This window comes from Stenella coeruleoalba (assembly GCF_951394435.1).
Source record: "Stenella coeruleoalba genome assembly, chromosome: 11".
NCBI classification, from domain to species: Eukaryota; Metazoa; Chordata; class Mammalia; order Artiodactyla; family Delphinidae; genus Stenella; species Stenella coeruleoalba.
In genome coordinates, this window is record NC_137157.1 from 22,317,513 (window position 1) to 22,335,189 (window position 17,677).

Below are 17,677 nucleotides of genomic sequence, written 5' to 3' on the forward strand. Positions count from 1 at the left end.
CACCTTTTCCTCAGATTTTGGGGCTGTTGTTTCAATTTTGGTTGTGGAGCTCAACTTCCATATCACCCAATTCCTCCATCCATACTTCACACCATAGCCAAAGCACATTAAAAAATGCAAGACAGTTTATGTCCTTCAATGTTTTCCATTGCGTTTAGAATAAAACCAGGGTCCTTATCAGGATCTGTAAGGCCCTGCATTATCTATGCCCTGTTTCCCCCTCAAAGTCATCTTACTAGCCTTTAACCACTAAATTCCAATCTTACTAGCCATCTGTCTGTTCCTAGAATATGCCTGGCTCTCTTCTCACCTCAGTGCTTTTGCCGCTTCTGTCCTTTTGCCTGGAATTCCCTTCTAATGGCTCCTGTCAGGGTTGGGTTGCTCCTTCTAATCCTTCATGTCTTAGTTTACATTGCCACTTAACATAAGTCTCCCTTGTAATTTTTTCTTTTTAATCACAGCACTGTATTGATGTTCTTTATAGCAGTTTTTACTACTGTGTGACCTTGGACAGATTATTAGGTTCTCCCTGTCTCAATGCTTCATCTGCAAATCAGGGTAATAATTGTACCAACCTCATGGGTTGTTGTGAGCAATCAACAAGGCAGAGCACTTATAGTGCTTGGCATATATAAAAACTTTGCTAACTGATAATTACTTGTATTATTTTTATTAGGTTATTTTTCTGTTTTCACCACTAGACAGTAAACTCCAAAAGTAGAGGGATCTTGCTGTCCTATTCTCAGTGTATCCCAGGACCTGGCCCAGTGCCTGGCACATAGTAAGTGCTCACAAAATATTAATTGAACAAATATATGTTGAATAGATAAATGAGTGGCAGGTCCTACCTCCGTGGTAGCTTTGACTCTGGACTAGACTCTGCCAGTTTGTTTCCAGAATTCAGTGGCCTCCTTTCTAAGGCTGCCAGATTCAGCAAAGAAAAATACACGATCCCAGTTAAATTGGAATTTCTGTCTTTTATCTGGCAACCCTACTTCCCTCACTACCACCTTCACCCTTAATAAGCAACGCTTTCTCTCTCTCCTTCCCTCTCTCCCTGCCTTTCTCTTCCTCTTTCCTCCTCTCCTTTTATGTTTATTTGGCTATTTCCGTATATAGCTCTCAGTGTCAGAAGACCTTATCATCCTTAAATCTGGAAATGTCTGGTCCTTGAGAGCGCCATCTGTTTGAAGGACTAATGAGTCGCCTTTATTACTGGCCTACCAGTTCCCAGAGGGCTAAATTATCCACCTTCACCATCACAGGCTCCTTCTCAAGGGACTGCAACTCACCCTCTTCTCTCTGGATTCAGAACATGTTAAGTTAGGAACATAAATGTCCTTAATTCATTCTTGGAAATCCTCTACTTTATTATTTCCTTTTTAGACATCTTCCCTCCTAAATCCTGGCTTTGAAAGAGACCTACAGGAAAATTACCCAAACATAGCTCTGACCCTGAGAACTTTACTTTCCCAGTTGACCAGGCAGAGAGTTTGACAAGGCTCTGCAGAAGAGCTGACAAGTACCAACTCAATGCCATGTTGTCATTCCCCACCTCCCAGCATCATCCCGGTTCAGAACATGGCAAGTTACTTGGTGCTTTAGCCAGGAACACCCTGGATCACTTATATTAACATGCTTGGTTCTAGCTTACACTAAGGTAGTTGGAAGGAGAACTAACCACTTGACCTTTCAGGAGGTAAATAATATATTTGCAATAAAATGTGTTGGAGAAACCATGGCAGTCACTCTTAATGGTGTGTCAATATACACGTAAGGCTGTGTGTGAAAATAGGGTCATGGGAGTTACTTCTTGGCAGTGTAACACACCTGTTTGACTGGAATCTGCATCCAGAAAAGGTACCCTACTAAACACTTGGCTCTCTTTCTGTAGTGGAAGAAGCATGAGCATCAGAGTCTGACTGAATAAAACACTGATCCCAAATCTACCACATACTAACCATGTAAACCTGGCTACGTTGCTTCATAGCTCTGAGACTCAGTTTCCTTGTCTATGAAATGAAGATACTACCACTTATAGTAGAAGATCGTTGGAAGGTTTATAAATAGAAGGGCAGAGTATCTAGTACTTAGTGACTGGTTGATGGCCAGTAGTTAACTATGAATCATTTTTGGCACTTTTTCCTGTGTGTGGCTGTGCTGGTCATACCCAGGAGCAAATTTTGCTTCTCCAGGAGGAGCCTTTCCTTCTGGAGCTCTGCATCACCAGCGAGAGGTCATCTGCAAGAGGAGTCTGCTGTAAATACAAAGGTTCTATGTTCCTCTTCTGTTAAGAGCAGGGGGTCCAACCTAACCTAATCGCTGCTCACTTTGCTCTTGTGAGGCACTGGGAAATGTTCAGCATGTTAGATAGAAGAACAAAACTTAGATACCTGCCAAGATTATGTACAGCCTACCCAAGGAAAAAAAATTTTTTTTTAACTTTACAGCTTGTGATTGGAAAAGGACACAGGACAGCTGCTAACTGTTTTCCTTTCATCTCCACTTTTGGCATGTTCTTCTAATAGCTCTCCTGTCACACTCAGTCCGCAGTACAGTGGGAGCTAAACGAGTAGGACCGAGGAGTCCCCCCAATCCTATTCCCACCCCCTGCTCAGACTCAGCTGCTGGAAAAGACCATTTTAAGCATTTAATGTCCGCCCTACCCCTTTGGGAATGGCGTAACCCAGCTAGACACCACGCTTCAAAAGAGAGAGGCAAGTTGAAGCTTTGCAGTTAGTTAGGGAACATTTAGACTAGAAAAAACCCAGGTCCCTGCCAACCCTGATTCCATGATTCAGTGAACAGAAAGAACTGGAGCAGAGGAGGGAGGAATAGGTCAGATGGCTTTCCAAATGCTCTTCTATAAAGAGGGATTCATCATTGCTTAAACTCTGTAAAACCAAACATAAAAAATACTTTAGAACATTTGCTTTCAAATGTGAATTTCATATGGTTCAAAGTAAAATACAAACGGTTTAGGTCTAACCACGTTTTTTTTACTGAACCTTTTCTCTCCTGCACTAACCCCACTGGAGGCGGTGTCAGATGATAGTTATGAGAAAGACTCCTGTCAGCTATTGGGAGCAAGTTATTTAAGTACCTACCTCAGAGAGTTGTTGTGAGAATTAAATAAGGTAATATATCTAAGGCATTTAGAACAGAGCCTGGCACAAGAACTCAATACGTATGCAATTTACTTTATGCTAACTTACACCAACTGCCATTAATGGGAAAATAGAAAGAAGACAATAGGTGTTCATATGCTTTATATTTTCGTGTGTATGTATCAGGAAAAAAGTAAGAACATACAAATAAGTTTTTTTCACATCAGCTTTTCTTCTTTCTTGTGTGAATTGTGGATTAACATCCTGAAAAATGAATAGTCTTCCTCTTTTGCCACTATGAAATTTTTGACCAGACAGTCTTTAATAAATATACATAATTCTAACACATGTTGCAAATGAATCATAATTTTAATTTATGATATCACCAAACCTTGCTCAATGCTTTAAGAAATGCATAACTGATTACTTAAATTCCCTTTCCCTCTCTCTCTCTGTAGCTTCAGAATAGATGTTTCAAAGGGGAAAAAGGCTTGAAAAATAAAAAGGAAAAAATTGGTTGTATAAAACTCATGATAATCATGTGAACTGTTAAATGCTAACCGTAAGAAACAAGTCTAAGATATAGTTTATTTATTCAAATATAGAACTTGCATATATATATAGATGATTTCTAACTTATTGCTCAGCGATGTGACATTTATTTGAATCAGTAATTCATGTGGTCTAAAAAATCTAGGAAACTTTCTTCATAAGCTAAAAACATGGAAATTTAGTTAAGTTGTGAACAAGAAATTCCACTGCAGTAGACAGGATATGTTAAAATGGAAGGCTAAGATAGAGATGTAAAAAATATACTACAGGGCTTCCCTGGTGGCGCAGTGGTTGAGAGTCCACCTGCCGATGCAGAGGACATGGGTTCGTGCCCCGGTCCGGGAGGATCCCACATGCCACGGAGCGGCTGGGCCCGTGAGCCATGGCCGCTGAGCCTGCGCGTCCGGAGCCTGTGCTCTGCAACAGGAGAGGCCACAACAGTGAGAGGCCCATGTACCGCAAAATAAATAAATAAATAAATAAATAAATAAATAAATAAATAAATAAATAAATAAATATATACTACAATATTTTCTTCTACTGCCGTTTCATTAATGTGAGAGAGGGAATTAAAATTGGAAGAAGCACATCATTCATTATCTGATCACTTATGGTAACTCATGTTTCTGTCTGATAAACTAAATAAAGCTTTGTTCCAACACTGATAAGGGATTATAAATCTGGTATTTATCACAGTAGTTATTATCGTTATCATGCAGCAAAGACATACATTGCATTTACCTGTAAACTGATATCAAATTGACTCAAAATCTTTATAGAAGCTTAAGGTAGCATGTTATTCCAAGAAAATCATATATAGTTTTATACCACTATGTTTTATACCACCATTTATGCTGTAAAAAAGCTATATTAAAAATAAACTAAAATATGTTTTTCCATGTGTGAATTTGCAAGATCGTGGTATCATTCATTCTACTACCGAAATATTCTATTTTAAATATCTAAGGCCACACAAACTGTAAAGAAGAATCTAATTTAGTTAATTATAGAGCAAAAGAAATCTCCTCCAATCAATAGTATCTTACTGATTTTTTTCAGTCTTGAACTGAAGAGAATAAATAACATCCAACTCAAGCTTATAATAAGAAGAAACCAGTTCTCTCTGGTCCTTAAATATGTTTCCTTAGCATTTTATATAATATGCAATGTGAAGGAAAGGCTTCTAAATGAATGTGATATGACATTAAGGTTATGAAAACGAGAACTTTGCAAGCTGAAATTCTCAGGGACAGAAAAGATCAGCAGAGATACTTCTGAGAAATGATTTCAATAAATAGCTATTCTACTTCAAATGGATCATTAAGTACGAAGCACTGCTTTTTATTCTACTTGGTCATCTTATTAGTTTATCACAGTTGAAAAAATCCAATACATAAGATATTCTCCCCATGGTCATAGAAACTTCAGCTTTCAACTCTTAGTGCATAAAATATTACATTACTTTTCTTCATTCCATGACTTAAGAAAGCAACAAAGACGCCCTGGATTAGACATTTCCTGTCAGTGAAAAAACAGCTGTTCTAAGAACACTGCCTTGGAACTTCGATCCTTTTAGAAAGTCATTAACTAAACAACTTTACCTCCTGATTATTATTCCTTAAATGTCTGTGCCATGTGCCTGGTAGCATGCTAAGAATATAGTGAATAATTTCTCAATTGGACTTGTCATTTTGGTAGCATAGATTTCTAGCCCCATAATGAAGAAACACTAATGAAAGCAGAACCAGCTACTAATTTGTTTTAATGACTGAAAAATTAGAAGAGAATTTGCTAAAGATTCTAAATTTAATGTTCATGAACTTTGACTAACAGGAACATCAGTTATGTCCTGAGAATGATTCATGAGTTTGTTTGCCTGCCTGTTTTGATTCCCTGTCACATCCTCGTTATTGCCCCATTTATGTGATTCAACTACAGTTTTCATGTCTTTGACTGTAGAGAGGCGCTGTCTAATAGAACATTCTATGATGACAGAAATGTTCTATATTTGCATTATCCAATATGTAGCCACCAGCCACATGTGGCCAATGAATCCTTGAAGTCAGGATTGAAAAGAATCAACTAGATACGGCAATTGAGAGGTCATTCTTAACATTTCATGGAGAAGTTCTATGGAGTTAATGGGAGTAAAAGCCTATTGGGGTGGGTTGAGGAGTAAATGGGAGATGAACAAATAGAGACATCATGTGTACAAGGAGATAAGGGGGTAGAGAGTGCAGTGTGATAGGTGGTTAGGACAGACCTGATAGAACTCTACTCCAGACACCACTGATCTGACAGTCGCGTGAAAAATGGATGGAAGAAAGAGAAAGCTAGACTGTATGTTCAGCTTTTATTGAGAAAAAAAGGAATTAAGCTGAGATTTTCTAACATTCAGTGAAGGCAAATGATAATAAGAGAGTAAACTGTAGCTCCCTAGAAAGAATGGAAATTTTTATTGTCCTCGATAGCACAGCTGTTACCCAAGTACAAGCAAAATGGTTAGTTGCAAGATTTGAAACATGTGATTTTTCTCTGAAAATCTGTGAGAATCCATGATACTACAAAAACAAGGTATTCTCTGATTTCTCCTTATAAGAAATTTTGTAAGTTCCTAGTACTGAGATTGATTTGTCAAAAAAAAATGCATTCTTGCACTTCTCTATAATTACTCCTTAAAACAATTTAAGTTACAAGTTCTGAAACACTAAAATGTAGTTTCAAATTATACAATCTCTATTTACATCGAACGATACTAATCAAAAATTGGGCATGACTGAAATCATAGCATTTTAGAACTGAATGGGTGTTTGTTAAACGGCTTCATTTTATGGGTGAGGACCACAAGGCTCAGAAACAATATATGACTTAGCCATGTTTACCCAGATAAGACCTGGACCCAGGTCTTTAGACTCCACGCCTGGTGCTATTTTGAAAACAGACTGGCTAGATGATGCACCAGGACATTTTTGCTATCCCTATATATTACAATAAGAAAGAAAATAGAAAATTTCCAATGGAATACCTCACTGGGGCCAGTGAATCCTTTTCTTTACATTTCCACAACTATGACCATTTCCTCTTGGGCACGTTCTCACCATTTGCATTGTGCGTTTCACAGTTTTCGCTCATTTTTCAAAAGTGTTTGGTAATTGTCCTGTATGCTAGGATATTTGACCCAAAGAGAAGTTGTCTAACTTCCCTACAGTTCTTCAAAATGTTTCCTCACTTACTGAAGATAGATAAGGTGGTGGTTTAGAGGAAGAACAGTGGTCTCTAAAGTTTAAATATTTTTTAATGTGTATTTTTTGTTGTTCATTTTTTTTAAAACATCATTATTGGAGTATAATTGCTTTACAATAGTGTGTTAGTTTCTGCTTTATAACAAAGTGAATCAGTTATACATATACATACCTCCCCATATCCCCTCTGTCTTGCGTATCCCTCCCTCCCACCCTCCTTATCCCACCCCTGTAGGTGGTCACAAAGCTCCGAGCTGATTTCCCTGTGCTATGCGGCTGCTTCCCACTAGCTATCTATTTTACATTTGGTAGTGTATATATGTCCATGCCACTTTCTCACTTTCTCCCAGCTTACACCTCCCCCTCCCCATATCCTCAAGACCATTCTCTAATATGTCTGCATCTTTATATCTTTATTCCCCTCTTGCCCCAGGTTCTTTTTTTCTTTTTTCAAATTAAAATTGACCATTTTATTTATTTACTTTTTAACATTTTTTAACATCTTTATTGTAGTATAATCGCTTTACAATGGTGTGTTAGTTTCTGCTTTATAACAAAGTGAATCAGTTATACATAAACATATGTCCCCATACCTCTTCCCTCTTGCATCTCCCTCCCTCCCACCCTCCCTATCCCACCCCTCTAGGTGGTCAAAAAGCACCGAGCTGATCTCCCTGTGCTATGTGGCTGCTTCACACTAGCATTCTGTTTTACGTTTGGTAGTGTATGTATGTTCATTCAACTCTCTCACTTTGTCGGAGCTTACCCTTCCCCCTCGCTGTGTCCTCAAGTCCATTCTCTAGTAGGTCTGCCTCTTTATTCCTGTCTTGCACCTAGATTCTTCATGACCTTTTTTTTTCTTTTTTTAGATGCCATATATATGTGCTATTTCTTTTTCTCTTTCTGACTTACTTCACTCTGTAACAGTCTCTAGGTCCATCCACCTCACTACAAATAACTCAGTTTCGTTCCTTCTTATGGCTGAGTAATATTCCCTTGTATATATGTGCCACATCTTCTTCATTCATTCATCTATTGATGAACACTTCGGTTGATTCCACGTCCTGGCTATTGTAAATAGAGCTGCAATGAACATTGTGGTACATGACTTTTTTTGAATTATGGTTTTTTCAGGGTATATGCCCAGTAGGGGGATTGCTTGGTTGTATGGTAGTTCTATTTTTAGTTTTTTAAGGAACCTCCATACTTTTCTCCATAATGGCTGTATCAATTTCCATTCCCACCAACACTGCAAGAGGGTTCCCTTTTCTCTACACCCTCTCCAGCATTTAGTGTTTGTAGATTTTTTGATGATGGCCATTCTGACCAGTGTGAGATGATATCTCATGGTAGTTTTGATTTGAATTTCTCTAATGATTAATGATGTTGAGCATTCTTTCATGTGTCTGTTGCAATCTGTATATCTTCTTCGCAGAAATGTCTATTTAGGTCTTCTGCCCATTTTTAGATTGGGTTGTTTGTTCTTTTAATATTGAGCTGCATGAGCTTCTTGTAAATTTTGGAGATTAATCCTTTGTCCATTGCTTTGTTTGCAAATATTTTCTCCTATTCTGAGGGTTGTCTTTTTGTCTTGTTTATGGTTTCCTATGCTGTGCAACAGTTCTTAAGTTTCATTAGGTCCCATTTGTTTATTTTTGTTTTCATTTCCATTGCTCTAGGAGGTGGGTCAAAAAGGATCTTGCTGTGATTTATGTCATAGAGTGTTCTGCCTATGTTTTCCTCTAAGAGTTTGATAGTGTCTGGCCTTACATTTAGGTCTTTAATCCATTTTGAGTTTATTTTTGTGTATGGTGTTAGGGAGTGTTGTAATTTCATTCTTTTATATGTAGCTGTCCAGTTTTCCCAGCACCACTTATTGAAGAGGCTGTCTTTTCTCCACTGTATACTTTTGCCTCCTTTATCAAAGATAAGGTGACCGTATGTGTGTGGGTTTATCTCTGGGCTTTCTCTCCTGTTCCGTGGATCTATATTTCTGTTTCTCTGCCAGTACCATACTGTCATGATTACTGTAGCTTTGTAGTAAGTCTGAAGTCAGGAAGTCTGATTCCTCCAGCTCCGTTTTTCTTTCCCAAGATTGCTTTGGCTATTCGGGGTCTCTTGTGTTTCCTTACAAATTGTGAAATTTTTTGTTCTATTTCTGTGAAAAATGCCAGTGGTAGTTTCATAGGGATTGCATTGAATCTGTAGATTCCTTTGAGTAGTAGAGTCATTTTCACAATGTTGATTCTTCCCATCCAAGAACATGGTATATCTCTCCATCTATTTGTATCATCTTTAATTTCTTTCATCAGTGTCTTATAATTTTTGCATACAGGTCTTTGTCTTCCTCGGTAGGTTTATTCCTAGATATTTTATTCTTTTTGTTGCAATGGTAAATGAGAGTGTTTTCTTGATTTCACTTTCAGATTTTTCATCATTAGTGTATAGGAATGCAAGAGATTTCTGTGCATTAATGTTGTATCCTGCTACTTTACCAAATTCATTGATTAGCTCTAGTAGTTTTCTGGTAGCATCTTTAGGATTCTCTATGTATAGTATCATGTCATCTGCAAACAGTGACAGCTTTACTTCTTCTTTTCCAATTTGGATTCCTTTTATTTCTTTTTCTTCTCTGACTGCTGTGGCTAAAACTTCCAAAATTATGTTGAATAATAGTGGTAAGAGTGGGCAACCTTCTCTTGTTCCTGATCTTAGTGGAAATGGTTTCAGTTTTTCACCATTGAGTATGATGTTGGCTGTGGGTTTGTCATATATGGCCTTTATTATGTTGAGGATAGTTCCCTCTATGCCTACTTTCTGGAGGGTTTTTATCATAAATGGGTGTTGAATTTTGTCGAAAGCTTTTTCTGCATCTATTGAGATGATCATATGGTTTTTCTCCTTCAATTTGTTAACATGGTGTATCATGTTGATTGATTTGCATATATGAAGAAGCCTTGCATTCCTGGGATAAACCCCACTTGATCATAGTGTATGATCCTTTTAATGTGCTGTTGGATTCTGTTTGCTAGTATTTTGTTGAGGATTTTTGCATCTATGTTATCACTGATATTGGCCTGTAGTTTTGGACAGCTTTGTCTGGTTTTGATATCAGAGTGATGGTAGCCTCGTAGAATGAGTTTGGGAGTCTTCCTCCCTCTGCTATATTTTGGAAGAGTTTGAGAAGCATAGGTGTTAGCTCTTCTCTAAATGTTTGATAGAATTTGCCTGTGAAGCCATCTGGTCTTGGGCTTTTGTTTGTTAGAAGATATTTAATCACAGTTTCAATTTCAGTGCTTGTGATTGGTCTGTTCATATTTTCTATTTCTTCCTGGTTCAGTCTCGGAAGGTTCTGCATTTCTAAGAATTTGTCCATTTCTTCTAGGTTGTCCATTTTATTGGCATATAGTTGCTTGTAGTAATCTCTCATGATCCTTTGTATTTCTCCAGTGTCAGTTGTTACTTCTCCTTTTTCATTTCTAATTCTATTGATCTGATTCTTCTCCCTTTTTTTCTTGATGAGTCTGGCTAATGGTTTATCAATTTTGTTTATCTTCTCAAAGAACCAGCATTTAGTTTTATTGATCTTTGCTATCGTTTCCTTCATTTCTTGTTCCTTTATTTCTTATCTGATCTTTATGATTTCTTTCCTTCGTGATCTGTGGGGGGTTTTTGTTTTCTCTCTCTTAATTGCTTTTGGTGTAAGGTTAGGTTGTTTATTTTAGATGTTTCTTGTCTCTTAAGGTAGGATTGTATTGCTATAAACTTCCCTCTTTGAACTGCTTTTGCTGCATCCCATAGGTTTTGGGTCATAGTGATTTCATTCTCATTTGTTTCTAGGTATTTTTTGATTTCCTCTCTGATTTTTTCAGTGATCTCTTGGTTATTAAGTAGTGTGTTGTTTAGCCTCCATGTGTTTATATTTCTTACAGATTTTTTCCTGTAATTGATATCAAGGCTCATAGCGTTGTGGTCAGAAAAGATATCTGATATGATTTCAAGTTTCTTAAATTCACCAAGGCTTGATTTGTGACCCAAAATATGATCTATCCTGGAGAATGTTCCATGAGCACTTGAGAAGAATGTGTATTCTATTGTTTTTGGATGGAATGTCCTATAAATGTCAATTGAGTCGATCTTGTTTAATGTATCATTTAAAGCTTGTGTTTCCTTATTTATTTTCATTTTGGATGATCTGTCCATTGGTGAAAGTGTGGTGTTAAAGTCCCCTACTATGATTGTGTTACTACCGATTTTCCCTTTTATGGCTGTTAGCATTTGCCTTATGTATTGAGGTGCTCCTATGTTGGGTGCATAAATATCTACAATTGTTATAACTTCTTCCTGGATTGGTCCCTTGATCATTATGTAGTGTCCCTCTTTTTCTATTGTAATAGTCTTTGTTTTAAAGTCAATTTTGTCTGATATGAGAATTGCTACTCCAGCTTTCTTTTGATTTCCATTTGCATGGAATTTCTTTTCCCATCCCCTCACTTTCAGTCTGTATGTGTCCCTAGGCCTGAAGTGGGTCTCTTGTAGACAGCATATATATGGGTCTTGTTTTTGTATCCATGCAGCCAATCTATGTCTTTTGGTTGGAGCATTTAATCCATTTACATTTAAGGTAATTATCGATATGTATGTTCCTCTTACCATTTTCTTAATTGTTTTGGGTTTGTTATTGTAGGTCTTTTCCTTCCCTTGTGTTTCCTGCATAGAGAAGTTCCTTTAGCATTTGTTGTAAAGCCAGTTTCACGGTGCTGAATTCTCTTAGCTTTTGCTTGTCTGTAAAGGTCTTAATTTCTCCATGAAACCTGTATGAGATCCTTGCTGGGTAGAGTAATCTTGGTTGTAGGTTTTTCCCTTTCATCACTTTAAATATGTCCTGCCACTCCCTTCTGGCTTGCAGAGTTTCTGCTGAAAGATCAGCTGTTAACCTTACGGGAATTCCCTTGTATGTTATTTGTTGTTTTGCCCTTGCTGCTTTTAATATTTTTCTGTGTATTTAATTTTTGATAGTTTGATTAATATGTGTCTTGGCGTGTTTCTCCTTGGATTTATCCTGTTTGGGATTCTCTGTGCTTCCTGGACTTCATTAACTATTTCCTTTCCCATATTAGGGAAGTTTTCAACTTTAATCTCTTCAAATATTTTCTCAATCCCTTTCTTTTTCTCTTCTTCTTCTGGGACCCCTATAATTCAAATGTTGGTGTGTTTAATGTTGTCCCAGAGGTCTCTGAGACTGTCCTCAATTCTTTTCATTCTTTTTTCTTTATTCTGCTCTGCAGTAGTTATTGCCACTATTTTATCTTCCAGGTCACTTATCCGTTCTTCTGCCTCCGTTATTCTGCTATTGATCCCTTCTAGAGAATTTTTAATTTCATTCATTGTGTTGTTAATCACTGTTTGTTTGCTCTTTAGTTCTTCTAGGTCCTTGTTAAACATTTCTTGTGTATTCTCCATTCTATTTCCAAGATTTTGGATCATATTTACTGTCATTATTCTGAATTCTTTTTCAGGTAGACTGCCTATTTCCTCTTCATTTGTTAGGTCTGGTGGGTTTTTGCCTTGCTCCTTCACCTACTGTGTGTTTCTCTGTCTTCTCATTTTGCTTAACTTACTGTGTTTGGGGGTCTCCTTTTCGCCGGCTGCAGGTTCTTAGTTCCCATTGTTTTTGGTGTCTGTCTCCAGTGGCTAAGATTGGTTCAGTGGGTTGTGTAGGCTTCCTGGTGGAGAGGACTAGTGCCTGTGTTCTGGTGGATGAGGCTGGATCTTGTCTTTCTGGTGGGCCAGTCCATGTCTGGAGATGTGTTTGAGCATGTCTGTGGCCTTTTTATGATTTTAGGCAGCCTCTGTGCTAATGGATGGGGTTCTGTTCCTGTCTTGCTAGTTGTTTGGCATAGGGTGTCCATCACTGTAGCTTGCTGGTCGTTGAGTGGAGCTGGGTCTTGGCGTTGAGATGGAGATCTCTGGGAGATTTTTGCCATTTGATATTATGTGGAGCTGGGAGGTCTCTGGTGGACCAGTGTCCTGAACTTGGTCTCCCACCTCAGTGGCACAGCCCTGATGCCTGGCTGGAGCACCAGGAGCCTGTCCTCCACACGGCTCAGAATACAAGGGAGGAAAAAAAGAAAGAAAGAAAGAAAGAAGAAGATAAAATAAAATAAATTAAAATAAAATAAAATAACGTTATTAAAATAAAAAATAATTATTAAGAAAAAAGTATTTTTATGTGAAAAATAATAAAACAGACAGGCAGAACCCTAGGACAAATGGTAAAAGCAAAGCTATACATACAAAATCACACACAGAAGCATACACATACACACCCACAAAAAGAGAAAAAGGGAAAAAATATATATATATATCGTTGCTCCCAAAGTCCACCTCCTCCATTTGGGATGATTCGTTGTCTATTCAGGTATTCCACAGATGCAGGGTACATCAAGTTGATTGTGGAGCTTTAATCCGCTGCTTCTGAGGCTGCTGGGAGAAATTTCCCTTTCTCTTCTTTGTTCGCACAGCTCCGGGGTTTCAGCTTTGGATTTGGACCCGTCTTTGCGTGTAGGTCGCCTGAGGCCGTCTGTTCTTCGCTCAGCCAGGACGGGGTTAAAGGAGCAGCTTATTCGGGGTTCCGGCTCACTCAGGCTGGGGGGAGGGAGGGGAACGGATGCGGGGCGACCCTGCGGCAGCAGAGGCCGGCGTGACGTTGCACCTGCCTGAGGCGCGCCGTGCGTTCTCCCGGGGAAGTTGTCCCTGGATCCCGGGACCCTGGCAGTGGCGGGCTGCACAGGCTCCCCGCAAGGGGGGTGTGGACAGTGACCTGTGCTTGCACACAGGATTCTTGGTGGCTGCAGCAGCAGCCTTAGCATCTCATACCCGTCTCTGGGGTTCGCGCTGATAGCTGCGGCTCTCGCCTGTCTCTGGAGCTCATTTAAGCAGTGCTCTTAATCCCCTCTCATCGATCACCAGGAAACAGAGGGAAGAAAAAGTCTCTTGCCTCTTTGGCAGCTCCAGACTTTTTCCCGGACTCCCTCCCGGCTAGCCATGGTGCACTAGCCCCTTCAGGCTGTGTTCACGCCGCCAACCCCAGTCCTCTCCCCGGCGTCTGACCTCTGAAGCCCGAGCGTCAGCTCCCAGCCCCCGCCCATCCCAGCGGGTGATCAGACAAGCCTCTCGGCCTGGTGAGTGCTGGTCGGCACCGATCCTCTGTGCGGGAATCTCTCCTCTTTGTCCTCCACACCCCTGTTGCTGCAGTCTCCTCCGCGGCCCTGAAGCTTCCCTCCCACCTCCGCCACCCGCAGTATGGCCCCGAAGCTCCCCACCCACCTCCACCACCCGCAGTATCCGCCCGCAAAGGGGCTTCCTAGTGTGTGGAAACCTTTCCTCCTTCACAGCTCCCTCCCACTGGTGCAGGTCCCGACCCTATTCTTTTGTCTCTTTTTTTTCTTTTGCCTTACCCAGGTACGTGGGGAGTTTCTTGCCTTTGGGGAGGTCTGATGTCTTCTACCAGCATTCAGTAGGTGTTCTGTAGTAGTTGTTCCACATGTATATGTATTTCTGATGTATCTGTGGAGAGGAAGGTGATCTCCACGACTTACTATTCCGCCATCTTGAAGCTCCTCTGCCCCTAGGTTCTTCATGACCTTTTTTTTTTTTAGATTCCATATATATGTGTTAGCATACTGTGTTTGTTTTTCTCTTTGTGCCTTACTTCACTCTGTATGACAGACTCTAGGTCCATCCACCTCACTACAAATAACTCAATTTCATTTCCTTTTATGACTGAGTAATATTCCATTGTATATATGTGCCACATCTTCTTTATCCATTCATCTGTTGATGGACACTTAGGTTGCTTCCATGTCCTGGTTATTGTAAATAGAGCTGCAATGAACGTTTTAGTACATGACTCTTTTTGAATTATGGTTTTTGCAGGGTATATGCCCAGTGGGATTGCTGGGTTGTATGGTAGTTCTATTTTTAGTTTCTTAGGGAACCTCCATACTGTTCTCCATAGTGGCTGTATCAGTTTATATTCCCACCAATAGTGCAAGAGGGTTCCCTTTTCTCCACACCCTCTCCAGCATTTTTGTTTATAGATTTTTTGATGACAGCCATTCTGACCAGTGTGACGTGATACCTAATGGTAGTTTTGATTTGCATTTCTCTAATGATTAGTGATGTTGAGCATCCTTTCGTGTGTTTGTTGGCAATCTGTATATCTTCTTTGGAGAAATGTCTGTTTAGGTCTTCTGCCGATTTTTGGATTGGGTTGTTTGTTTTTTGATTTTGAGCTGCTCGTAAATTTTGGAGATTAATCCTTTGTCAGTTGCTTCATTTGCAAATATTCTCTCCCATTCTGAGGGTTGTCTTTTCGTATTGTTTATGATTTAAGGATTAATTTTTTTAAATCATTTTAGTATTCAAACACTGAAATCAAGTTTTCAGTATTACCTATAGATAGTAGCTAAATCAGACTATAGCATCCTGGTGTGTTTTGTGTTTGTGTAAAGAACCCAGGTTCTATATTTTGTATACGCTTAAGTTGTGGACTGGTAATTTAGCCAGTGGAAAACCAGATAATGATCTAATACATAGGTGGCCAAAGTTTTTTGTTTTTGTTTTTTAAGGGCCTTTTAACTCCTTTGGAAAACCCCTTAAAGAGTGAAAGTCAAATACAGAACGGCATCATATATCCCACTCATGACACACTAGTCCATTTCTGAAAATAATAACGCTTTCTCAAAATGAAGTCATTTATATCCTTAGCCATGCCCTATTGTGTGCACTGAGTACTTTCTGAGAGCAGTGTTTCCTGTGGCATACTCCCAAGACTGGCTTATTTGTTAGCATTAGGCTTTTATTATCATGCTGCTCTACCTGCGTAGTTCTGCCTTCTCCAAGGTGGCCAGAGTAGCTTAAGCACAGGAATGTTACTATGCGTAGGTGGAATGTTTTTGTCTGGTGAGCGCCCATTGTAAATCCCTAGCTATGATGCCATTCTAATGACTTTAATCTTTCTAAGAACAGCCAATTCATCCATTTATAACATAGTCCGATATTAAATTGTTTACATTCATCTGTTCTGTGCCAGTCCAGGGAAAGACATTAGTCTTTGCACCATAGTAAACTGGCCCCTCCTCCTTTACTTTCTCAGGAAAAGGCATCACGGTCCACCCCTACTGCTGAAGCCTGGAACTGATGTGTATTCTGAGTTTCTCCATCATTCTGTGCATTCAATCACCAAGTCAAACTTCTTGATAGTTTTCAGATCCACTCACTTCTTTCAGTCTCCTGTGACCACTACCTTAGTCTAAGCCCACATCATCTATAGAACAACTACTGTGGTCTTCTAATGGTCTCCATGCTCCCATGATTGCCCTTTCCAGTTCATTCTCTTTTGCTTTAAATATTCATCAGTACCCACTGCTCTCCATAAATAGGTATTCTGTAATTTCTATTCATAAGTGTTTTTATTTCACACATTAGTAGGACAGACTTTGACTTGTCCATAGAAAGCAGTGATCTGAATTCTTGAACTTCTCTATAGATTTATTTAAAGGGAAACTCTAGCTTGCAAGCTCCAAAAGACTAAAATTTAGGGACAAAATAAGCCATTTATAGATTTCTGTGTTACAGGGAGTTCCCTGGCAGTTCAGTGGTTAGGACTCCACCCTCTTATTGCTGAGGGCCCAGGTTTGATCCCTCGTCAGGGCACTAAAATCCCACAAGCCTCATGGCACAGCCAAAATAAATAAATTTCTGTGTTGGAATATTAATCAGAGGTCAAGAAATCATTGAAATCAGAGAGTATCAGGACTAGACTGATCCTTGGAGATTATGTGGCTCAACCTCATCATTTTATAGGTAAGGAAACTGTGGCCCAGCCACAGAAAACAAATTGATCCTTCTAAATATGGAATCTCATCATGTAACTCCTTTTCTTAAAATCCGTCCAGGCTTCCCATTATGGTCAAGATGAAGTCTAAATTCCTCAGCGAGGCATACAACGTCTGTATAGTCTGGCCTTTCCTTATCTTTCCAGACTTACCTTTTGCTCCTCTCTCCAACTTATCCTAGAACTTGATGTTTCCAAGTAAACTGTGTTCTTTCTTACCCACACGACATTGCACATAATTTCTCCTAGTCCTTCCCATTTTGAATGCTAAATCCAAACCATCCTTCAGACATCTGATTAGACATCATCTCCCCTGCAAACATATCCCAGATCCCCTCTACACTACCAAGCATGTGTCACCATCATAGCATATTCACAGCATCCTAACTGCCTTTGAACAATCTGTTTCCATCACTGGACTGGAAGGAATAGAGAGTTGAGGGCAGGGACCTGCATCTTACTCATTGTTCTGTCCTCACATCTTGATCAGGTATCTGACATCCAATATTTAAGATTAATTATTAATTCTCTTTTAACTTGCCTAGTATACTTCAATTATTCCATCAGCTCTTCTTACAAAATCTATTTTCAGAGGGAAAAAAAACTTGTTCATTCACCTCAATGCATAGGTCACTGATAGTTTTAAATGACAACTCTTCCTAGAAGCATATACATTTTTAGGGGAACAAGGTTTTGAGTCACAGGAATGAATTCCCAATGCAGATAATCCAACCATAAATAGTAAGCCATGAGAGTATTTGTGATGGAAAGAAAACTTTCCCAGAACCTTCAACACAGTCATATAGGTGATCTACTCTCACCTCACCCTCACAGAAGAATGACTCTATGTTTTTGTCTATAAAAATCAGATCACT

The 17,677-nt window shown here is 39.2% G+C and overlaps 1 protein-coding gene across 15 annotated transcripts in view; it reads left to right on the top strand.

Moving 5' to 3' along the window:
* ANKS1B (ankyrin repeat and sterile alpha motif domain containing 1B) overlaps nt 1-17,677 on the top strand; it is a gene marked incomplete at its 5' end in the record, with an annotated part of 1,156,737 nt that overhangs the window by 796,354 nt on the left and 342,706 nt on the right. The window lies entirely within an intron of this gene.